Source organism: Nerophis lumbriciformis, linkage group LG04 (assembly GCF_033978685.3).
Source record: "Nerophis lumbriciformis linkage group LG04, RoL_Nlum_v2.1, whole genome shotgun sequence".
NCBI classification, from domain to species: Eukaryota; Metazoa; Chordata; class Actinopteri; order Syngnathiformes; family Syngnathidae; genus Nerophis; species Nerophis lumbriciformis.
Genome location: NC_084551.2, coordinates 20,745,516 through 20,772,425, shown reverse-complemented (window position 1 = coordinate 20,772,425; position 26,910 = coordinate 20,745,516). Strand labels below are relative to the sequence as shown.

General features: G+C 37.1%; 1 long non-coding RNA gene across 1 annotated transcript in view; it reads left to right on the top strand.

Annotated features, from left to right (window-relative positions):
* Positions 1 to 6,346: 6,346 nt before the first annotated feature.
* Positions 6,347 to 26,910, top strand: part of LOC133597504 (uncharacterized) — a 53,427-nt gene continuing 32,863 nt past the window's right edge. Inside the window, exon 1 of the long non-coding RNA XR_009814681.1 lies at positions 6,347 to 6,473. This is a non-coding gene — a long non-coding RNA (uncharacterized lncRNA). The remainder of the gene's footprint in view (positions 6,474 to 26,910) is intronic.

Genomic DNA, 26,910 nt, shown 5'->3' with positions numbered 1-26,910 from the left:
TATGTCTGTATTATGTAAGATAACGACACAATAATGCAGGTAAACTAAAAACAAACTAACTAATTAGTCTTTAACTGTGCCTCTGTTTAATGTAATTGATACAGATACAGATACAAGAGGCTTTAAATCAAAATGTATTCAGTAAAGAAAAAATGGCTCACACACAACAGGTAAGACAATAGCATTGACCTTATGTAAACGATCAATGTATTAAACAGACACATTTTCGCCAGTCATCAACATTTTTGCCAATATAATTTATCCCAGCATCACTCAAACGCAACGCAACTGTCTAACCATTCCAATGTCTCCCTTCATCGCTCTATTGTACGTCTTCACGTTTTCAAACGTACATTGATGATCGACTTTCAACGTAAAACATGTACGATTGTGCATGGCAATGTCTGCAACTTGCAGACGACACAGCAGACAGCAGACAAAAATACAGCATAAGTGGTGTTTGTTTGACAAACTATGCACGGCTGTGTGTGAATTGGCCACATGTGTAAACATGTCAGCAGATGGAGCACATTGTTGGTTAATATATGGATTAAATACACAGGCAAAATCTACAGTTAAGGGATGAAGAGTAAATTAAAAATAACTTTGCATATGTATGCCTATAGAGTCACACACTCTTAAGCTATCTTTACTACAGTATATATTTTCAAGGGAGAATACAATAAATGAAGTTTGATACACTTTAGAGTAGTCAGTGTATAGCTGGTATACAAAGTGTAATTTCTATAGTAATGTCATTTTGAGATTATTTGTATTGTTTACTTGTCTTCAGTATGAATAATTTTTAACTGCAAAAGTTAATATTTTTTCTCATGTAATGTTTTGTCTTTTCCTTGCAGTAATACACATGTACTTTGTAGTGGTTTCATTAAGCTTATTTTGCACATGTGTTTGTCATGTTAGTAAGATGCCTTTCTCTGTCTTTTTGTTTTTATCAGTTCATTAAATATGTTTTCTTCAGCAAATGTCCCTATGATAATAATCACGGAGTTTATGTTTTAACGTTTAATTTAAGATGAAAATAAAGCCTGCGATGAGGTGGCGACTTGTCCAGGGTGTACCCCGCCTTCCGCCCGATTGTAGCTGAGATAGGCTCCAGCGCCCCCCGCGACCCCAAAGGGAATAAGCGGTAGAAAATGGATGGATGGATGAAAATAAAGCATATTGTGTTAGATTTGTTAAAATCCTGTGCTTTTTGGGGGTTAGGGTTACAAATTAGAAATGATTAGAAATTCATAAGAACACAAGCGGATGCAATGTTATTGAAAAAAATAAGCCTTATAATAGGGTTGTACGGTATACCGGTATTAGTGTAGTACCGCGATACTAATGAATACTTTTTGGTATGATACCGTCTCTGAAACGTACCGGTCCCGCGCCCGCACCGAAGTCACGTCGTGACATTGCTGGTTTACGAGTAGACGAGCATGTTCGGCGGCACACAATCACAGAGTACTTACAAACAGACACAGTGTGTAGACAGAAAAGTGAGAACGGACGCATTTTGGCTTACAAACTAACAATAAAGGTGAAGTTATAACACTGAAACGCCCTCAGGAAGAAATGCTTTAAGACATGGCTTTCGTCCATCCGCCATCGGCAGTGTTATAGCTACTTCAAAATCACTAATCCTCGCCTCCATGGCGACAAATAAAGTATGTTTCTTACAAGTATCATCCCTGCAGGACGAGGAATAGCTAAACATGCTTCACTACACACCGTAGCTCACCGGCGTCACAATGTAAACAAACGCCATTGGTGGATCTACACCTAACATCCACTGTAATGATACCAAGTACAGGCACGTATCTAGTCGATACTACTGTGATTACGTCAATATTTTTTGGCATCACAACATCTTTTTTCGTTTTTTTAAAATGTATATTATGTTTATAAACTCAGGAAATATGTCCCTGGACACATGAGGACTTTGAATATGACCAATGCATGATCCTGTAACTACTTTCTATCGGATTGATACCCAAATGTGTGGTATCATCCAAAACTAATGTAAAGTATCAAACAGCAGAAGAATAAGTGATTATTACATTTTAACAGGAGTGTAGATAGAACATGTTAAAAGAGAAAGTAAGCAGATATTAACAGTAAATGAACAAGTAGATTAATAATCATTTTTCTACCACTTGTCCTTAATAATGTTGACAAAATAATAGAATGATAAATGACACAATATGTTACTGCATATGTCAGCAGACCTTTTAGGAGCCTGTGTTTGTTTACTTACTACTAAAAGACAAGTTGCCTAGTATGGTCACTATTTTATTTAAGGACTTAACTGCAATAAGAAACATATATTTAATGTACCCTTAGAGTTTTTGTTAAAATAAAGCCAATAATGCAATTTTTTTGTGGTACCCTTTATTTAGAAAAGTACCGAAATAATTTTAGTACCTGTACCGGTACCAAAATATTGGTATCGTTATAACACTACCTTATAACATTGCAACTTTTGCCACATCTTTTTAAAAATGTTGCTGCGAAATCAGCAATGGGACTGAAACTAGGCCTTCATAGAGAAGTGTAAAAACTTAAAAAACTATGCAAGTAAGCAGATAAACGTGTGCATGTCAACGTACCGACTACTGTTTTTAAGGCAGCCTGACTCCGGCACACGTCCTTTACCTTGCCAAGTATACGCTGACAAGTGCTGAGAAGGCACAAGGTCATGGTTTGTTTCATGATGCTGCAGGCGAACAAAACAAATATTCTTTCTCTGCTTTTTTAGTATCGACCACCGCACGCACATTCACAAACACACACATCATGTGTAAGGGAAATCAATGAGCGCACACATTTACACTGGCTGCGGCCCAATTGTTTTTGTGTGTGTGTGTGTGTGTGTGTATGCATGGGAACGTTGAAAGTTCAGTTTTTTGTTTTGTTTTTACAAACTGCTGAGCAAAGAAAGGGGGCGATGTAAAGAGGAGGAGAGGAGGCGTATAGGAGGCGTTGACGAAAAGAGAAGAGAGGAGGGGATTAGGGTTGGCGGTCCGCTGTCGAACCAGCATCGATACAACAGCAGCATTTGCCTAATCCCTCGGTAATGGCAGCTTAGCGGCCTCCTCGGACACACAAACACCCTGTCTGCCTCCTCCTCCACTCGGCTTCTCTCGTCTCCTCTCCTGCCCTGCTGGTCCATCCTCATTTACATCACATTGCAAGGCGGTCCCAACAAGGCCCTATTATGCGCGTGTTGGTTTTGGGTCCCACGGCGTCGGGCCCAAGGCTTTGGAGAGGAATGAGTCGGGACATCACAGACACTTGTCCACGGTTTTGTCTTGTTGGAGATGGTCTGTGTGTCCGTAAAGGACTCCGTCAAAGGACCGGGTAACCAATGGAGTGCGGGCCAACTGGTCTGACTACCCGTGTAAACCAGTCATTTACAATATCAAACTTTTTGAAAAAATTATACTAAATTTCCTGTTATTTTAAGATGTAAATTACAATTGTAATACTAAGAAATCTTGAAATATTTCACTCTGTGTGCAGTGAATTTATAGAATATAAGAATTAATTATATTAAATCACTTTTAAAAATATATTCTAATTTATTGAGATTTTGGATTAATAATGTGCAGGATATTAGATCATAAAACAAGCTTTAAAAATATAATGACAAAACAATGCAGTGTTTTCTATAAATGTTCACATAGCATTTGAATATTAGGTAACACTTTAGTATGGGGAACATATTCTAAGTAACAAAGACTTAATTTAGAGTTATTTGGACACTAGGGGAACATATAAGGGTTAGGGTTAGGGTTAGAGTTACTAATAAGCAATAATTCTGAGGTTATTGAGGGAAGACTCTTACTGGTTGTATAATAAGGCCATGCAGAATAAGGCATTTATAAGTATTTAATAATGACTCATTAAGAGCCAATATGTCACTAATTTGCATGTTAATAAGCAACTAATTAATGGTGAATATGTTCCCCATACTAAAGTGTTACCAAATATTATATTGAAAATACGATGAAGCGTTCTCAGAGTCTTAAGACTTAAAATTAATGCCGTCAAATGATAATTTGGTAACACTTTAGTATGGGGAACATATTCACCATTAATTAGTTGCTTATTAAAGTAACAAACATTTAATTTAGAGTTATTTGGACACGAGGGGAACATATACGGGTACGGGTACGGGTTAGGGTTAGGGTTACTAATAAGCAATAATTCTGAGGTTATTGAGGGACGATTCTTAGTTAATGGCTTACTGGTTGTATAATAAGGCCATGCAGAATAAGGTATTTATAAGTACTTAATAATGACTAATTAAGAGCCAATATGTTACTAATTTGCATGGTAATAAGCAAGTAATTAATGGTGAATATGTTTCCGATAATTTGATTAATCACACTTTGGAATTCGGACTAATCATGATTAATTACAGGTTATGTCTTACTTGCATTATTTAAAGTAACTTAAAAAAGACCCCAATATTTGGTCACACATGTCATTGTCAGAATCTTATACGGAAACATTTTTTGTCTTAATGTTTTACTTGAATGCATGTCGTTTATTTGCTCAAAACGTTTATCTAAACTCGCGTCCAGGTGTATTTGGAATTAAAATTTGCTAGCAAGCACACCAGTCAGTCTTCTTTCCCTCATCTTTAACGTATGCATTGACCTGATCAGAACTATCCACAGTTAAGGTAAAGGAGTTGTAGAGGATTGTTTGATTAGTCTGCTTATGATGCGATTTTTTTTGTCTGATCAATCACATGGGTTAACTCGTGATTTTTGAGAGCCCTACTTTAAATGCATCTAACATTCATGTGATCAGTAGTGTGCCGACTTTGCAGGATTTCGCTTACCAAGTACGGGGGTTTGTGCAAGTGCTTATATATGTTATAATTAGTGCTGTCAAAATTATTATTTTTTTAATCAGAGTAATCCCACTTTTGAGATGTGATAAATCGCAGTAAATTATTTGCGTGCATAATTTAATTAATTAATGAATGTTCGTAATAACGGCGTTACATAACACCGTTACTTTTACTAGTAACGAGTAATCTAATTAATTACTTTTAGGTCCGTTACAATGCCGTTAGCGATAGCTTGATGTAACGTGGCACGCTACTTTTGATGTGGTTTTATGTCAACAACAATACAGCGTCTTAAGTGCAGCAAGTTCAATGCAGGAAATATCTTTTCACTCGTGAAAGCAAAAAGCAGCACCGCACTAAAATGAACTTGATATCACCATCACACTGTGACACAGCAGACAACAACATACGCACACTTACACAATGAGAATATTGAATAACAAATCAATCATGCAAGTGACAAGCTTGCCATCCAAAAAATACCCCGTTTGTTGACAAGAAGATATGACAGCCATCAAAGCACATTCAATCTCTTTGTTAAGCATAGGTGACACAATCTGGTGAAAATATTCAAAAGAGTGCTGCTAACTGCCAAAGCTAAAAAACCCTCGATTATGTCATCATCACTAGGCAACAGGCCCCGCCTCTTAAAAAGCACAGACTCTGCACACTGTCCTCTTATATTTAACATCTCTCAAATGCATATACCAGATAATGTTTTTTTGTTTTTTTTTAAGTAACATATAAATTACTTTCCCTAGTAAATAATTAGATTTATTAAAGAGTAGTTCCGTTAGTAATTCAATTACTTTTTTGGTAAAGTAACGAGTAACTATAATTAATTACGTAATTTTCAGAACACTCCCTACATATAATGAATTGGAACAACGGCATGGTTATAAAATAAAACATGATGATGCTATAATAAATATATAAAAATAACAAATTATAATATAATAACATTTGGAATAGGTTTTTTCGAAATAGCATCATTATTACTTGAGGCCTCGTGTAGTAAATGTTTAGTTTGGCCTTAAAAGATAAAGATTTTAATCCAACAAGTTTTTTTTTTACTCCAATAATGTTAAGTTTAATTCACCATACCCTTATATGATGGTGATTTAACATCAAACTAACATGAATAATGAGTAATTTATTTATATTTAAATTCACATTCTGTGACATGTTTATTCAACAAGAGCTATGTGGAGTTTCATGCCAAAAAAAAGTCAGTTGTTTTTGATTGGAAACATATATACTTTTGGTATTGTGAAGCAAGAGCTGGCATAGACTATAAACATAAACTCAATAGATTAAAAAAAATATATTTCTAGCATCTGTATCAGATGCGTATAAGTTTGCCCCAGCTCATTTTCATTTGGCCCCATAGAGCAGAGTTTTTCATTGGCTTCAAAGCTCAGTTGGGGGCCTTCAAAGCCGCCTGTCTGTCGGCAGGTTTAGGCACAGAGAAAGCTTCTTGTTCTTCAAGGATTTGGCTGAGCTGAGACTAAGGCAACGAGCTTGCACCACGGCAGCACAGTAGACACACTTCACTGCATTTTACTGATGTCATATGGGGGCTATTTCTTCGTCAATCTGAGTGAGTACTTGTTTGCTTTTATTTCGCAAAATGTTGGCCACCTGCATGACAATTCTCTTAATATTTGCTCGTAGATAGGAACCCTTTTTTTTTTTTTTACTGTTTTTCCCATGCACAGTTCAGTCAGACAATAGTGGATTTAGGGTTAACACAACTTTCTGCTGTGCTGGGCAGCATTGAGCATGTGCTTCATTTTCATGGTGACCTTTGGGTTAGAGAGCACTTTTAATGTTAGTAGCAAGATGACACCTTGTTATTGGAGTTAATGGAGAGTTTTTTCCTCTTCTTGCTTATAGCTACCATTAAAATGTATCTTAGATACTAAACAAAACAACAACAACAGGTATCTATAAGTGTAGTGCTTTTCCACAAAACTGGGAGGGGACACCAGCCTCATCCAACCAATCATTGTGTGCGATAAGAAGCGGTTTTGTCTCAGAAAATGCAAAAAGTGAAGGTTTAATTGACAAAATAAAGTGCCCTTTATAGCTATACTTTGTATTAAGCAGGAACGTGTTCATATTCAATAACGATGTATTACAATGCACTGAAATGTGATATATAAAAAATAGTAAGCCCTTGGATACAATTCAGACGTGATTTGTTTATATAAGAGTCAAAGTCAGAATAATGGAAAGACATTGACTTCAATTAGGAGGACCTATGTATTATGGCTCTCACGCAAAATACATCATTTTTGCATCGGTTCATGATGCAACCTCTCATGAAAGGACTTGCTTGTATTTCTATTATAATAACATTAATACTTTTTTTCCTTTGCGTGTGTTAACCTTAAGCAAACGTATGTTGATATAGCATATGTGGTTATTCTCCTATGCCAGATGTACATTCATATCACCTTCTTGTGACCCATCACAACAATTCAGTCTGCATTTTTCCGAACAATTCCAGAAGACCAGATCAGGTACACCTGCATACACAACTATGTTGAGTTTGTGTTAATGTGGTGGTAATTTGAACACTGTGTTTATTATTGTGGTTGTTGTTTAGTGTAGTGCTGCATGTTGGTAATATGAAAAAAAAGCACTGTTATGCAAAACTCAAAACGTCCACTGCAGAGTATGCTGTTTTGCATGGATATAATCCCTCCCAGGCAACTATACAGGATATTCAAAGCTGGTCCCAGTATGATACAGTGCAGTTGTACAACGTGTGCAAATATGTAAATTATAAAGAAGACATCATGAATGTTAATATAAAATTATTTTAGCCATGAACGTTCAATAAGGAAGTTGCTTGAGTCAACTTAAGAATGTCTAAAAACTATCTGTACCCCCCTATCAAAAATACAAAATGGTTGGTTCCACCTGGATGGGAGGAATATGATGAAATTATTCATCTAAACGGGAATATATAAACATCCCATCATTCTTTATCCCAGTGAGAGCAGACATTGTACACTAAGTGATTGTTTTATTATGTTTGTATATCTCGTTTAGCACTTAGCAATACTGCTACATAATGCTTAGTCTCCTCCCTTGAGCTGACAACAAACCATGGTAAGCTGCTGGTCTCGCTATATCATTTGGGATGTTGTGTTGTGGAGAAAGTCAAGTAAAACACAACACATTCATTTAGCATCATTCAAATAATACAATTATAATACAAACAAAACAATTGTCAAAATGACACCACGGCGAAATCAAGGTAACATAAGCAAACCTAACTTCAAACTTCACTCAACCAAGACGTCATGAGGTCATTAAAGATCACCTTTAAGCATTCGCACACAGCGCTAACCTTTTGGAACAAGGATGGAGAGATAATAAATCTATCTGTGGCGGCATAGGAGAAAAGTTTCACTTTCACTTTTGATAGCTGTGGCATGTTCAAAGTAACGGAGGTGTCGTTACTTTTTAAAGACACGGGAGGGAGATAATAATAATAACCCCATAGTCATAATAATGATGATGCATTTTTGTGAATTGTATTAAACACTGATGATAATCCTTTGTCTTTACAATCTAAAGTAAAGGAAAACTTGACATATTTACAATGATATTTAAATGACTAATGACATGTTGTATATATATATATATATATATATATATATATATATATATATATATATATATATATATATATTTATATATATATATATATATATAGTGTCCAAATAACTCTAAAAGTTACCTGTTACTTAGAATATGTTCCCCATACTAAAGTGTTACCGAATATATATATATATATATATATATATATATAACTCTAAAAGTTACCTGTTACTTAGAATATGTTCCCCATACTAAAGTGTTACCGAATATATATATATATATATATATATATATATATATATATATATATATATATATATATATATATTCGGTAACACTTTAGTATGGGGAACATATTCTAAGTAGCAGGTAACTTTTAGAGTTATTTGGACACTATATATATATATATATATATATATATATATATATATATATATATATATATATATATATATTCGGTAACACTTTAGTATGGGGAACATATTCTAAGTAACAAGTAACTTTTAGAGTTATTTGGACACTAGGGGAACATATAAGGGTTAGGGTTAGGGTTAGGGTTAGGGTTACTAATAAGCAATAATTCTGAGGTTATTGAGGGAAGTTAATGGCTTACTGGTTGTATAATAAGGCCATGCAGAATAAGACATTATTAAGTACTTAATAATGACTAATTAAGAGCCAATATGTTACTAATTTGCATGTTAATAAGCAACTAGTTAATGGTGAATATGTTCCCCATACTAAAGTGTTACCATATATTCATATTTTAGTCGTTATTCATTTAATTTGTTGGCACTTTTTTTTAACAAAACTAAATTATTTAAGGTTGTATAACTGATTACGTTCTATATATTAATCCTATCTTTAAAAAGTCAAAAACCTAATCAAGATTTGTACATGTGTTTCAATAATGAGTTTTTTACTGCGTGTAAACACACCTAGTATGTGTATGGGGCGGTGACGTTGGGTTTAGTGCGGGGTGGGGGCGCCTTTTAGGTGTGTTGTGTATGGAGGCCCAGGATTTGGAGCCGCAGCCTTGTGTACTACAGCACAACTGCAAGATTAAAACAAAGTGTCAGTCTAAAGTAAGCAGTCATTATTTGTGTGCAGATGTAGCCAATAATTCAGTGGCCTAATTAGTGTCCGCCCTGAGATCGGTAGGTTGTGAGTTCAAACCCCGGCCGAGTCATACCAAAGACTATAAAAATGGGACCCATTACCTCCCTGCTTGGCACTCAGCATCAAGGGTTGGAATTGGGGGCTAAATCACCAAAAATGATTCCCGGGCGCGGCTACCGCTGCTGCTCACTGCTCCCCTCACCTCCCAGGGGGTGTTCAAGGATGATGGGTCAAATGCAGAGAATAATTTCGCCAAACTTAGTGTGTGTGTGACTATCATTGGTACTTTAACTTTAATAACTAGTCAATTCATTATGATCTTTTGACCAGATGAATCACATTTATTTGCAAGCACGTATTGTTGACCCTCCTTTAGTTCTTCTATTCATTACACATGTTGACACATACTTTCGTTTTGTACCGTGCTCTTGTTGCCGTGCCAGTTACTCTTTGAAGGTCTTTGGGCTGCACCTGCTCTTAAGTCCTCTTGTCCCTCCTTGCTCCACGATCACAGGCTTCACACACACACACACAAACACCAGCTTTTCTTCCCCGCTCCTGCTCTCATTGTCAGCCTCTTCGGGATAAGGGCATCTATAAATGCCCCGAATTGTCATTTTAAATCGCAAGCCCGCCGGCACCTTTAAAGCTGTACGGCGCTCTTAAAGAAAGGCGACCCTGTGAAGCTGACCGGACGAGATGGAAACAGGCAGCCATTATAATCAGTCATTCAGCCTTTTGGAGGAGACATTCACCGTTTGTGGTTTGTTCTAAATTTAAAGGGAACCTCTGTGACCTCCTGGCTTTCACGGCAGCCTCTGTGCCACAAACTCCCTCCACCCCCTCACCTCCTCTGTAGTGCTGCATTCCCTCAATCTGAAGCTCAAAGTCTCTCTCTCTTGCTCCCCCCCACCTCTTCTTGTTGTATGCTTCTTTAGTTTTTTCAGGCAAACTTTTCACACTCTTAAGTCACTTGAAATATTTTTGTATTGCATCAGTTGTTGCAGTGGGGTTTTTTCAGCTTAATTTGGCTCATATGCTGAGTTTGTTGGCACCACTTTTTTAGGGGTGATCCAAATAATCGATTCCCATACAAATCGCGATTTTTATTTATCAATTTTTAAACATAAATAAAAAAAAAAATTATATACGAGTTTTTTTTTTCTTCTTTTTTTGTTATCGATAATTTTTTTTATTTTCCTGAATTATGAATCTATAAATTAAAAATAATATATATATATATTTTTTTTGCACGTTTCTTTTTTAAGAATCAACTTTTTGATTAAAACTATAAACATGTATGATTGATATTATTTTATAATTGATACTGTTGCTTTTATACATTTTTGGTTTTCCCTTTTTTAGTTTGTGTTTGGTAACACTTTTCGTATGGGGAACATATTCTAAGTAACAAATACTTAATTTAGAGTTATTTGGACACTAGGGGAACATATAAGGGTTAGGGTTACTAATAAGCAATAATTCTGGGGTTATTGGGGGAAGACTCTTAGTTAATGGCTTACTGGTTGTGTAATAAGGCCATACAGAATAAGGCATTAATAAGTACTGAGTAATGACTAATTAAGAGCCAATATGTTACTAATTTGCATGTTAATAAGCAACTAATTAATGGTGAATATGTTCCACATACTAAAGTGTTACTGAATATATATATATATTTTCTTTTGTTTTTCTTTGAATCGATACTTTTTTTTTTCTTTTCCTGAATTATGAATCTATTAATTTAAAAAAAAACATTTTTTTTTTGCACGTTTCTTTTTTTTAAATTAACTTTTTGATTAAAACTATAAACATTTATGATTTATATTATTTTATAATTGATACTGTTTTTTAGTATTGTGTTTGTATGTCCTTTCAATTGCTTTGTAAATTCTTATCCGAAGTATTTTAACGCTGGGATTGGGTTGGAGTCGGGGTTGCTCTATTTTATTTTATTAGATTAACATTCTGTGATTTTTGTATGCAAAATTTTGATAACAAAAAATGGTAATACTTTAGTATGGGGAACATATTCTAAGTAACAAAGACTTAATTTAGAGTTATTTGGACACGAGAGGAACATATACGGGTACGGGTTAGGGTTAAGGTCACTAATAAGCAATAATTCTGAGGTTATTGAAGGAAGACTCTTAGTTAATGGCTTACTGGTTGTATAATAAGGCCATGCAGAAGAAGGCTTCAATAAGTACTTGTTAATGACTAATTAAGAGCCAATATGTTACTAATTTGCATGTTAATAAGCAACTAATTGATGGTGAATATTTGGGCTGTGAATCTTTGAGTGTCCCACGATTTGATTCAATATCGATTCTTGGGGTCACGATTAGATTCAAAATCGTTTTTTTTTTTTTCAATTCAACACGATTCTTGATTCAAAAAATATTTTTTTCCTGATTTAAAACGATTCTCTATTCATTCAATACATAGGATTTCAGCAGGATCTACCCCAGTCTGCTGACATGCAAGCAGAGTAGCAGATTTTTGTAAAAAGCTTTTATAATTGTAAAGGACAATGTTTTATCAACTGATTGCAATAATGTAAATTTATTTTAACTATTAAATGAACCAAAAATATGACTTATTTTATCTGTGTGAAAATATTGGACACAGTGTGTTGTCAAGCTTATGAGATGCGATGCAAGTGTAAGCCACTGTGACACTATTGTTCTTTTTTATTTATTTTCATAAATGTCTAATGATAATGTCTATGAGGGATTTTTAATCACTGCTATGTTGAAATTGTAACTAATATTGATACTGTTGTTGATAATATTCATTTTTGTTTCACCACTTTTGGTTTGTTCTGTGTCATGTTTGTGTCTCCTCTCAATTGCTCTGTTTATTGCTGTTCTGAGTGTTGCTGGGTCGGGTTTGGTTTTGGAATTGGATTGCATTGTTATGGTATTACTGTGTATTGTTTTGTTGGATTGATTAATTTAAAATATATATATATATATATATATATATATATATATATATATATATATATATATATATATATATATATATATATATATATATATATATATATATATATATATATATATATATATAAAACTAAAATAATAATAAAAAATCGATTTTTTAAAAATGAGAATCGATTCTGAAGCGCACAACGTGAGAATCGCGATTCGAATTCAAATCGATTTTTTCCCACACCCCTAGTGAATATGTTCCCCATACTAAAGAGTTAGCCAAAAAATAAATAAATACAAATAAAAACAATTTCCACCGCGCATATACTGCAAATTCTTATCCACTTGCCAAGATTTGAAGTTTTACTTCTCGAAATGTCCCTACTTCTAAGAGCTGTTCACTTGTTTTTAGTCATTGACTAATCTTAATTTTAGCATGAATAATTATATTTTTGTATTCTTGTTTAAAAATGTTAAAATTGAGAAAATAACTATTCAAATAAGATATTTTGGTTTAAAAAATAGAAAATCGTGTTTAAAGATTCTGCAACATCTCGAGGATGCTTCATTTAAGAATTGCAAGTTAAATAATGCTTGTGGTCAGAATAAAGGACTTATTTCTCTCTTTAAAAATTCTTGCTGATTTCTAGGTATACAAATTTTAATTTGGGATGTCTTATTCGTAAAACTATCTGCAGCAAGTTACTTTCTTTAGTTGTTAGTATTTTTCTTGGAAATCTAGTCCTCTTGTCTTATATTATGACAGCTCTTATTTTGCAGTGTATACTGTCGCCGACTGATGACACAGCATCAGGAGCAACTGGGGGTTCAGTAATATGCTCAAGGATACTTTGACATGGTCACAGGGGGACTGAGCATTAGCGCTTATAATAACAATATTAGCGCTTATAGTAACAATATTGCTTGGTTAATATTCAGATCACAAGATGTAAATGGATTATTGTTGGCGGTTTTTAAATGTTTTTAGAAGACTTTATAGGCAGAATAGATGACCCTTTTAAGCCACATTGATAGCGGTCCATGAATTAAAATTTAGACCGCACAAAAAAAATAAAAACATGTGTTAAATGGTGGGCAAAGTTCCAAAAATGTGTTTATGGTGAAGAGAAAAAACAAAGTACATTTGTATTATTATTTTGTAACAGATTTGAGACATTTTTAAAGAGGACCTATAATAAATTTAACCTTTTCTGACTTAAAATTTTACAATGTTGGATACTCATGATAAACAATGCCAAAAACGTCAAATAATAACGTTATAAAAGAAAACAAATGTATTGACATTGCACTTCAAAAGTACAACGAAATGCCGCCGTTTGCGGGGTTTAGAAGTCTGGCTACGTTGTGACATCACAGCGAGGTGGACGTACATATTTGGACATTAAGTCAAGCTCTCAGCCGGATGGGGAGGCTCTGCTTTAGGCTACGAGGAAACCCAAAAAAAGGTAGAAAAAAGGCAATGGCATAGTAACACCGATATGTGACATGTAGTGACATAAATGTCGCTAAAAGCTGCTTTTTTAATGCACTCTGAATCGATTGGAGCGTGTAAATCCATATAATATTTATCTGTGTCAGGCCGTGCGTTTCCCACTTAGGCCTTCAGTGATTACTTCTCAGAATACCATCATTTATGTCACCACATGACCATTGCTGGAGAAATACTATACAGAAACATATTTACTGGGCATTGAACCACATCCACAGTATACAAAACAGGTTATTTAGACTTAGACTTAGACTTAGACTTCCTTTTTCTTGTCATTTAAATTTGAACTTTACAGCACAGATAAGAACAACATTTCGTTACATAAGCTCATGGTAGTGCAGGATAAAAAAGCAATAAGGTGCATATATAAATGAATAAATATATGTAAATATAAATAATATATAAATATGTATATAAAATAAATAAATATATATAAATATATATAAATAAATAATTAGAATACTGTACAGATAAATATATTGCACTTTTTCACATGCGTCCACGTTTATGGATGTATGTTATATTGTCTTTTTTATTCCAGCGAGTTAATCCATTTTGGGGGGAGTTGAGGGGATCATTTAATTATGATGCGTTCAAGAGTCTTACGGCCTGAGGGAAGAAGCTGTTACAGAACCTGGAGGTTCTGCTTCGGAGGCTGCGGAACCTCTTTCTAGAGTCCAGAAGTGAAAACAGTCCTTGGTGGGGTGGGAGGAGTCTTTGCAGATTTTCTGAGCCCTGGTCAGGCAGTGGCTTTTTGCGATCTCCATGATAGGAGGAAGAGGAGTCCTGATGATCTTTTCCGCCGTCCTCACCACTCTCTGGAGAGTGGTGCATTTAAAAATTAATAAACCCGCATCAACAATTTAAACATATCTTATGTGGTACTGTCAAAATTAAAATTGCAAAATACATATTAAATGTGAAAAAATTAAGAAATTAAATATTTGAACTCACAATTTGTAGAACCCATTCAACGCCGTATAATCCAGTGGTGCCGCTCATTGTGTTGCGGGCATTTCCCCATTTCACCTAAGCTAGCTTCCGGGGTTGGCCGACATGGTCTCACAAGATGTGGTTTCTCTTTAAATATCCTTCTTGAAAATGGCCTTGCAAATACTGTATAATTGTTGTCTTGTCTAATCATAAAAGATGCAGACGAGGCGTGTTGGCTGACTTCTTAAAGTTTACTCCACAGCGTGCTCATCAATAACATCCAGCTGCCGGCATGTCTACATTCAACAACCTAAACGGGGCTTTTGCACATGCTCTTCACTACTGTGGCATGCTGGGTAACGGAATTCTTATAATACGTAGCTCATAACATCACTATATATATCTGCCTTAGGCCATCTAGAAGGCCTTACTGAAAACAACTCCTGATCTGATTGGCTATCACAACTGTCTGTCAAATGTTTGTGTCCGTTCACTTACAGTGCACAGACGCCCACATTGTTTTTTCTGAAGGCCTGTGGCAGATTTGGTAGAGCATGGCAACATAAGCTAGCTGAATTCTGATTGGATAAAAACTCTATAACCTAAAAACAACAGCGCTGGAAGGAGCATAATATGACATGAAGAGAATATGAATACGTTTAGATATTTAGGGAAAGTAAATCAAAAATGACTTTTATCTTTAATTATGATCATGATTTCTGGTTATGTTAGGCCAGCAGAGAAGGCCTTGCTGGCCCTGACAGCACACCACTGATATTTATATAATTAATGTTCGACCGTGTCTGAAAATAAATAGCAGTGACGACTTCAAGCTATGCAGTACATCTAAACAGTGTAAATTGAACAAGAAAAATTATGACCTTAGAGAGGGTAGATCTTGGTCTTAACCTACTCAGTGGCCTTGTGGTTAGAGTGTCCGCCCTGAGATCGGTAGGTTGTGAGTTCAAACCCCGGCCGAGTCATACCAAAGACTATAAAAACGGGACCCATTACCTCCCTGTTTGGCACTCAGCATCAAGGGTTGGAATTGGGGGTTAAATCACCAAAAATGGGGCAGCACGGTGGAAGAGGGGTTAGTGCATCTGCCTCACAATACAAAGGTCCTGAGTAGTCTTGGGTTCAATCCCGGGCTCGGGATCTTTCTGTGTGGGGTTTGCATGTCCTCCCCGTGACTGCGTGGGTTCCCTCCAGGTACTCCGGCTTCCTCCCACTTCCAAAGACATGCACCTGGGGATAGGTTGATTGGCAACACTAAAATTGGCCCTAGTGTGTGAGTGTGAATGTTGTCTGTCTATCTGTGTTGGCCCTGCGATGAGGTGGCGACTTGTCCAGGGTGTACCCCGCCTTCCGCCCGAGTGCAGCTGAGATAGGCTCCAGCGCCCCCCGCCACCCCAAAGGGAATAAGCGGTAGAAAATGGATGGGATGGATCACCAAAAATGATTCCCGGGCACGGCCACCGCTGCTGCCCACTGCTCCCCTCACCTCCCAGGGGGTGAACAACAGGGGATGGGTCAAATGCAGAGGACACATTTCACCACACCTAGTGTGTGTGTGACAATCATTGGTACTTTAACTTTAACTTAACTTTATTTGCAATCTGGGAACACCTCTAAAATGGGTTATAAATGTGACTGGGGAGCAAAACGTACGCAAAATTTACACCAAAGCATATCCAATTTGTGTTATTTGGACCACAATGAAGTGTTTTAAATGTAGATTAAAATCATCATAGGTGCCCTTTAATATTAAAGTGCAGATCGAAGCGCAATTAACCGATTTGGAACCTTATAAAAATCCGATCAATTTGGGAACTTGGCCAGCCCTGCTCATAATTTCATATAATGAGCATGACCTTAAACTGTGCTGCAGTATTCAGTGTTTTCATTCCCTCAACTAGCGCGACTTCCACCTGTGACCATCATAAATATGTATTCAGGTTAAAAAGCGCAGTCTTTTTTTCGCCGAGGGGGTGACACATTAATATGACAACTCTTTTGGTCCTCGTTAATTATTCCTCCGCACGCTCCCCCAGCCCGGGGAGGGGCGTGCAGAGAGGGCAGCGTTTCCCTGCATGCAATGAGCAGAAGACAGACAAAACTCTGTGTGGAGGTCGCCTTGGCACAATGAGACCGACAAACAGACGCACTTGGGGGCAATTTAGATGCTCCGATCACCACCCTGTCCGACGTGTGTTTGAGCCGTGGGAGGAAACCCAGGGCAAACAAGGGGGACTCGTGCACGCTCCACACAGGAACTAACTAACTGAACTACCGGTGGGCTTCTGTGCGGCTTGGCCTCATTACCAGCCCCACCCTGTCTCACCTCTCTGCCGTCTTTTCTCAGTGCTGCACTGAGGGGAATGTGGTCTATATATGTGTGTGTGTGTGTGTGTGTGTGTGTGTGTGTGTGTGTGTGTGCAGCAAACTGTGGCTCTCAGCTCTCCACTGAGCTAATCATATTCCTTCTGGCAAGCATGAGAGGGGAGACGAGGATGCAGAAGGAGCCGCCACAGAAGCTCTTCTGTTTCTGCTCGTTACTCAAGCTGCAGAGAGGCGAAGGCAAAGTGAAAGTGAGACGAGACGAGATGAAGATGAGGAAAGGGGAGCGGGGAGAGTGGCGTAATTAGTAAGGTTTTGGGTGGTTTCTCGCCCTCACATTGGGGTAGAATACCTGAATCTCTCCTCCCCATGTCTCCCTCCCTCTACGCTTTTAAATTATGCAGGGTGTGAGCGAGGGCTGTTACATACTGAGGAGGTGTCAGCAGACAGTTATGGGAACATCGGCAGCGTCACACCCCACCCAAATGACACGTTCACATCCGCATCCGCTCTCTGCTGCTGTCATGTCTTGCTCACACGGCGTGGAAACTCTGCAGGTAATTGGAGGGACTTATGCGGTACAGCCATAGAAATTAAGGCAAAGCCATGTAAGCACAACATGCGGAATATTCATTTAAAGAGCAGCTCGTTACTGTTATTACCAACATTGCTTTTGTTAATACTTTTTTTGCAGGGCATTATTGCAAGACTGCGTGGCTTTTAACATGTTTTAGCAGAGTATTCATTCCAAAAGGGGACTTAGAGTGGCATCCATTTTTAAGTAGAGGCAATTTAGATAGAAATAAAACATTTTTACAACTAACTGTTCTAAAAAAAAATATTATCAAATGAGTCTGTGTATGAACTTAATCTAAAAGCACTATATTTGGTGATGGTTTTTTTTTTGCAGTTGGGCTTTTTTTTTTAAATATAGACTCAAAATGAATGCAATTTTTCTGTATATGTCAGAATTATTACGTCACTTTCTTATTATTAGGTCACGAATTATTACGTCACGAGTAATAACCCAATAAGACCATTTTATAGAGGGGCTGAAATTGTTTAAATAAAATGTATATTAATATTAAAGGATATTATTAATCTATGTATTTATTTCACTATAATGACACATTATGTTAATTTTCTGAGAGACCAATATTAGCCTCTGACAAAATTGACCGTAGATCTACGACATTCTTTTTTTATTTTTTTTTTAATTGGTGGATGGACATGAGATTTTGTGTATTACATTTTGATATACAGTATCTAATAGAGCCATATATAGAAGAGATGCTAGGATAGGAGTGAAATACTCTAAAGGCCCCAAAACAGTCAGCTGATAAAAGGGTAAACATGTCATTTACCCCCTTTGGTCGTTAGTTGCATTATTTCTGTCAAAATAATATAATACTACCAATAATACAGTGTGTCCACAAAATCTCATTCCAATTCCAAATATGTTATACAAAAGCAATTGTGGCTGTCAATGTTTTTAATTGGTGTTGAAAAGGGGATGGCCAAATGTCCTTGTTTAGCAGCTATCACTCCACCACAGACTATTTTCTACAGGGTTATGATATAAGTATTGAACAAAAATAGCTGGATGGATACATTTTGTTCAATATTTTGATAATCAAAAAATCACTGTTGCCATCATTGAGCCAATATGACAAAACATTAAAGTACAAGTATAGAGGTGTATTAAACTACTCCTCATTTTGTAGTCATTTTCACATATTTATTTATTCATCTGTTTCTGTAATAACCTGTGAGTTGGACTTGAACTGCTGTCCAGTGCACAAATCATGTTTTAGAGTCTCTTTGGGCCTTTTTTCCCCCCTCCTTGCCTTTTTCTGGAAAATATAGCCAGACAGACATGTCTTTTGTTTGCCTGTCAACACTGAACGTGGTGCTACTTCAGTAATCTCAATGTCAAATTGGTTTGAGACAAATATCTAATAATAGCCAAAGAGTTATAGATAGGTGCATGCGTGGAGCCTGCAGGATGGTAAAATACCACAACTTGTGTCTGACTGTCACACTTCCACTGATGAAATGCTTGTGCGCGATATCATTTGGATTTATAAATAATGCAGACCATTTTCATATGACTGTGATGGACTCATCTTTTAGCTGCATTGTAACCTTGAAATGACACACTGGAGAATCTTAAAAGCGACGTCAGCAAAAATAATTACACCCATCCCCGAAAGCTGTAAGAGTTTAACAAAGGGTCAAGTGGGAAATGCTGTGTTTTGGATATAAAAATACAGTTTTTGATATTAAGCACAGACGTGTGTATTTATTCATAAAGCCATGTTTAGCATAAAGGTGTGTGCATTAAGTGTGTGAAATATACCATAGCAACGAATCTGCAGGGCAGTAAAACGGCACAGAATGATGTAGCTGGATAGCTTATTATATTATTAATACTAAGGAGATATTTCCCATATGATTTGAAAAGAGAATATCACCCACATGGCTTTGTACCCGCAGCCGAGGCGAGGCTGCCTTTATGCATAATTCATATTTCCATATCGTCATGGTGATCATGTGCGATGAATGTTTGCTGTCACAGCAGGGGAGCCTCTTGGTGGCTCGTGTGTGTGTGTGTGTGTGTGTGTGTGTGCGTGTGTGTGTGTTGCAGGTGGGTGTGTCAGTAGATGCGGAGAAGGTGTCAGGAGAGACAGAAAACATCCTGAAAACAGAGGAGGAGAGGGGAAAGGAGAGGACCAGCTCTGTCTTCCGCTTCATTATCCTCCATCATAAAGCAGCCAATTTTCACATTTTCTAGTTATTTTTTTCTCCCCCCGCTGGATATATAGGCAGCCGGGCTGGGAAGGGGAGGCCCAGAAGCAGCTTGTAAATAAGCGTGTGAGTCACATTTATGCTCACAAAGCTTCACACCTCTGCCCTGTTTACCCCCAGGATTTTTTAGCGGGGAAAATAATTAACCACCTCCCACTGCTTTCTAATTAAAAGTCAGCTTTTTTAAATTCACTTTTGAGCAAATATTGACTGTGAAGCATTTTGAAACTTGCAAGGCCTTGGAGGAGACAACATTTAATAGTCCTCACCTGAATGTATCTCATATAAATGCACAAATGCAGTGTAAGAAACTCTCAGTAGGCACATCTGCGCTTTTTATAATAAGTATTTTTTTTACCTAAACTACTAATTTATGATGTTATGCGAAACGGGTGCTGTGATTAGTTGTGCTCAGATTTTTTTAATGTCAAATTAGGTAAAAACTACTTACTTAATTAAAAATAGAAAAAGATCTGAAAATGCAGAAAACTTTGGAAAAAAATAGTTGTATAAAAATGTACAAAGTATAACCTTGCATATTGCACCTGACATTTGAAGCAAAGAACAATTAAAGGATTAAGCATTTATTAAAATCATCTTAGATAATTTAGTAGAATAAAACGCTGCAAAAAAATGTAACATTTTATCAAAGTTAGCTATTTACGCCATATGAGCAAACTCTGTCACAACATTCCACAAAGATGGCAGACATACTGGAATAAAACAAACAAACAAAATGCTATATCATGCCATTAAAATGCTACGACTTGCGTATTATTTGTACGAAATATTTCAAAAATGAGTTAATTTTCGACTCATTGCAAAGCTACTTTTTACATTACTTCTTTATTCATAACAAAATCATTAAAAATTCAGGTTCAGGGCCTCTTGGAAATATATATATATATATATATATATATATATATATATATATATATATATATATATATATATATATATATATATATATATATATATATATATATATATATATATATATATATATATATATATATATATATATATGTATATATATATATATATATATATATGGAATATTATATGGTTCAATTTTATTTTTTTATTTTTTTTAAAAGGATATGAAAAGGGTTATTGAAATTGTAAAGAGGGATTCTATATCATGTATTTTACTTCTGTACTTTTAAGTTTGTTAAATGCAGACAAAATGTTGGTGTAATAAATGAGATTTTTGACAGAATAACCCATAAAAATAAGTATTTCCCACCTATTATACCAAAATATTGTTCGACTAGAACAGGGGTGTCAAAGGTACGACCCACTGGCCGTATCGGGCCAGTGAACAGGTTTAATCCGGCCCGCAAGATGAGTTTGCTGAGTATAAAAATTAGCTGCAATATTTTTATGAAAAAAAACTACTGTTCTAAATGTATCTACTCAGGGGTTAAAATAACAAACTAGTAAGATGCAAAGACTTAAGTCAACATGATCATCATCTTTGTAGTTATAGATCCGTGCAGCGCTTGTAATTGGTTGATGGTATGATGGACACCCTGAACTCCATTGTAAAAATGTGTTTGTACATTTGTTGTTAGTTCTATTTTTATTTTTTTTTTTCTAAGGATCCCCTGCTGGCCCCACTATGGATTGGACTCTCACATTATTAACCGTATCCACTCGGCAACCATTGCACCGGTTTCTCGTTGTTCCCATTGGGTAGAATTTTTTTCTTGCCCTGATGTGGGATTTGAGCCGAGGATGTCATTAATAATAATAATAATGAATTGCATTTGTAACGCACTTTACATTTGTTAAAATCTCAAAGTGCTACAAAGTATTAAAAATAAAAATAGAAAGTAAGAATATATAATAAAAAATGTAAATAGAAATGAAAACGAAGGTCCTGAGCAGTCCTGGGTTCCTCAGGATCTTTCTGTGTAGAGCTTGCATGTTCTCCCGTGACTGCGTGGGTTCCCTCCCACCTCCAAAGACATGCACCTGGGGATAGGTTGATTGGCAACACTAAATTGGCCCTAGTGTGTGAATGTGAGTGTGAATGTTGTCTGTCTATCTGTGTTGGCCCTGTGATGAGGTGGCGACTTGTCCAGGGTGTACCCCGCCTTCCGCCCGATTGTAGCTGAGATAGGCTCCAGCGCCCCCCGCGACCCCGAAGGGATTAAGCGGTAGAAAATGGATGGATGGATGAAATCATGACATACACTAGATAAAACAGAAACATAGATAAAAATAGAAACAAGAGCATGAAAGCACTGGATAAAACAGATAGGCAAGCAGTGTATTTAAAAACAAGAAGGCAGAAAAATTAGATAAAAGCTGTGCTAAAAAGGTGGGTCACTTCTTAAAATGGTCGACCGACTGTGGTGCTCTAAGATGGCCGGGGAGAGCGTTCCAAAGTTCAGGAGCAGTCTAGCAGAAAGCCTGGCGGCCCATAGATTGTACCTTTGTCCTGATGGGTTTGAGGAGGTTAGTGTTTGAGGAGCGGAGGTTGCGGGTAGGAGGTTGAGGGGAAACTAGGTCCTTGAGGGGGTGCGATGGGGAGCCAGTGGAGTGATTTGAGAATAGGTGTGATATGATCACGCTTGCGCACTCTCGTCAGGATCCTCGCTGCTCTTTTTTGAATGTACTGGAGCTTTTTGATGCTCTTTTTGGGGACCCTGGCGAGAAGTGCGTTGCAGTAATCAAGCCTGGAGGAGATGAAGGCATGGACGAGTCTTTCAGTGTCGGCTGGGGTGAGTGAGGGGCGGAGTCTTGAGAAAGAGGTTTTGCACAGATGGTTGATGTGGGCTTCAAAGTTCAGGTGGGGGTCCATTTTCACTCCCAGGATGGTGACAAGTGGGGAGAGTGGCAGGTCATGTCCAGAGAAGGTGATGCTGGTTATGGGACATGTGTTGATCTGGTGTGGGGTGCCTATTTTCATGACCACTGTTTTTGAGCTATTGAGCTGCAGGAAGTTGATGCTCATCCATGCCTTTATCTCCTCCAGGCAGGTGGTGAGAATGGAGAGGGGCGTTGGAGATGAGGGTGAGGTTTGCATTGTTTGCAGGCAGAGCTGCGTATCATCAGCATAGCAATGGAAGGAAATTCCATGCCTGCTGATGATACGGCCAAGGGGTAGCAGATACAAGGTGAACAATGTGGGGCAGAGGACAGATCCCTGGGGTACACCGCAGGTGACAGGCAGGGTGCGCGAATGTGAACCTCCCAGGGAGACATATTCTGACCGACCGGAGATGTAGGACTTGAACCACTGTAGTGCTGCATTGTTGAGACCGATGGTGGATTGAAGGCAACTGATTAGTATGTTGTGGTCGACAGTGTCAAATGCGGCTGTAAGGTCCAGTAGGATTAACAGAGAGGGGGAGCCGGCGTCCGCCGCCATCAGGAGGTCGTTAGTGACCCTGACCAGGGCGGTTTCTGTACTATGGGCAGAACGGAAACCAGATTTAAATTTCTCGCTGATGTTGTTGAGTTTGAGATGAGTTTGAAGCTGTGAGGAGACTACTTTCTCCAGTATTTTAGAGAGGAATGCTGTTTTGTGATGAGCCTGTAGTTGGAGAGGGTGTCTGGATCGAGGGAGGGTTTTTTAAGAAGAGGGGTGAGGATGGCGCTCTTAAGAGTTGATGGAATGTGGCCGGTCTGAAAGGAGAGGTTGATGATGTTGGTGATCAGGGGGTTTATTGTGGCTTGTGCAGCCCTTTGAAACATTTGTAATTAAGGGCTACATAAGTGAACTTTGATTGATTGATAATTTATGCTCAAATCTACTATGTTCACATTAGTTAAGTTTGCAGTTATGTCACTTTGATTTCGGCTATGGTGTCATTTTGATAATTGTTTTGTGTTTATTATAAGTGTAATATTTGTATGATGATAAATGAATGTGCAGATGGCAGATGTCACCAATGCGACGGTTTGAGGAAACACTCGGTTGCTTTTCTAAACACGTCTTGAACTGCCAACATGGAAATGCCAAACAGGAAATGTTTAAAGTTTAATGGCCTTGTAAATACACTGAGACAAAGTCTAAGTTAATTGCGTTCTTCATGGTGTTTTTGAAAATGCACCAATTCTTTTCCTCAGAATTTTCAACTAACTTTAAGTGTTTTTCCAAAAGGAATATGTGTAATGTCTACATTTTCAGAATGTGTGTGTTCTATTGTTGGCCGAAGTAAAACAAAGAAAACTTTGTTTTACTTAAAAATCATGGCATAATTTTTAAGCTATTATGCCATGATTTTATCAGTAAAATAATTTCCTTCATGCGACCCCTGAGCTAAAATTAGTTTGACACCCCTGGACTAGAATAAACAAAAAAGTAAACAAGAAGATAATTAATCTTTTTGGGCTACTTTAATTCTCATTGTATTGCATACATCAGTGTTTTGCAACCACTGATTATCTAATTTCACCTATTTGGGTTAAAAAATCTTTTTTGCAAACCAGTAATTATAGTCTGCAAATGATGTGTTGTTGTTGAGTGTCGGTGCGGTCTAGAGCTTGGCAGAGTAACCGTGTAATACTCTTCTATATCAGTAGGTGGCACCCGGTAGCTAATTGCTTTGTAGATGTCGGAAACAGCGGAAGGCAGTGTGCAGGTAAAAAGATGTCTAATGCTTAAACAAAAAATAAACAAAATGTGAGTGCCCCTAAGAAAAGGCATTGAAGTTTAGGGAAGGCTATGCAGAACGAAACTAAAACTGAACTGGCTACAAAGTCAACAAAAACAGAATGCTGGACGACAGCAAATACTTACTGTGGAGCAAAGACGGCGTCCACAATGTACATCCGAACATGACATGACAATCAACGATGTCGACACAAAGAAGGATAAAAACAACTGAAGTATTCTTGATGGCTAAAACAAAGTAGATGCGGGAAGAATATCGCTCAAAGGAAGACATGAAACTCCTACGGGAAAATACCAACAAAACAGTAAAAGCCACCAAAACAGGAGCGCAAGACAAGAACTAAAACACCACACACAGAAAAACAGCAAAAAACACAAAACAAGTCACACCGTGATGTGACAGGTCGTGCTATATTGATGCATGGTTGGTTTTGGTTTAAAGTCATATCCAACAATTGCGACAATGACTTTTTACTGTCAACTGAGTTTTGTTTTTTTAACGATTTCTGCTGGTGGTGTGCCTCTGGATTTTTTACACGCAAAAAATGTGCCTTGGCAAAAAAAGGTTGGAAAACACTGGCGTACATGATCCGTGCTGCTCTTGAGCAAGCACATTGTCAAACCATCCTATTGCACAAGCACACAAACACACACATATGCTGCAATATTCACACATTCTGCACATGCACTGAGACACACACATTCGCAAACGTTCAACCACACAGATGCACACACACATGCATCGTTCTGTGGTGATATTACCGGGTCCTAATCCCGTGGCCAGGATGGCGGGTGCTTAATTAACAAGGTTTGGACACATATATGTCAAGTGTCCACAAAACAACACACACACATTCACCTTTCATGTTGGGGTTTGTGTGCTGAGGCTGTGAGGAGTGTGAAGTTACTCATACTGTATTCCCTTGGTGCACACAAAGATATCGGTGCGTGTGTGTGTAAATGTGTGTGCGTTTTGTGTGTGTGTGTGAGTGCGAGTGTGCATGCATGTTTGTGAGGTTGTACGTCTAAGCGTTTGTGCGTCCGTGTTTGTGTGTGTGTGCATGTGTGTGTGTTTGTGTGTGTGTGTGCATAGGCATGAGTGAAGGCCTGAATTCAAAATGATATTGATTAAACACAGCAGGGGGCGAGTGTGTGAGCACTGCAGATAGCACCTTCACCTGCCACTCACTGGCACACACGAACATCAAACTGCCTGCTTTCGATATGAAGAATTAAATAAATAAAGTTACCTTGGTATAAGCTTTGAAATACCAAATATTATAATTATATTTCCAATCTTTCATTACCTTTTAGTCTAATTTTAAAAATCAGATAGTGATACTATCAGCTAACACAACAACAGCACCGCGACTGAACTAAGGCTCATGTTAACGTTGTGAGACAGATGGAGTTTAGACTTCAAGGTAATCGGCTGGTCGCTGTTAAAAAAAAGCTGACAGTGTCATGTAAACAATGATGGCCACCAAAATAAATAGCTTTGTCACCGTAACGTCAGTTTAACCAAAAGGACTAACATTTCTTCATTAGTAACATCAGTCGGACAAGTTATTAGGTGGTTTCGAGGAGAAACAACAAGCCAAATCAGAAAAAAAAGACCAAAGGTTGTGGTCAGGGTTAACATAACAGAAAATCATAATGGGTCATTGATTTTATTTAGAGATGTCCGATAATATCGGCCTGCCGATATCATCGGCCGATAAATGCGTTAAAATGTAATATCGGAAATTATTGGTATCGTTTTTTTTATTATCGGTATGTTTTTTTTTTGTTTGTTTTTTGTTTGTTTTTTGTTTTTTATTAATTCAACATAAAAAACACAAGATACACTTACCAACACCAACCCAAAAAAACTCCCTCCCCCATTCACACTCATTCACACAAAAGGGTTGTTTCTTTCTGTTATTAATATTCTGGTTCCTACATTATATATCAATATATATCAATACAGTCTGCAAGGGATACAGTCCGTAAGCACACATGATTGTGCGTGCTGCTGGTCCACTAATAGTACTAACCTTTAACAGTTAATTTTACTCATTTTCATTAATTACTAGTTTCTATGTAACTGTTTTTATATTGTTTTACTTTCTTTTTTATTCAAGAAAATGTTTTTAATTTATTTATCTTA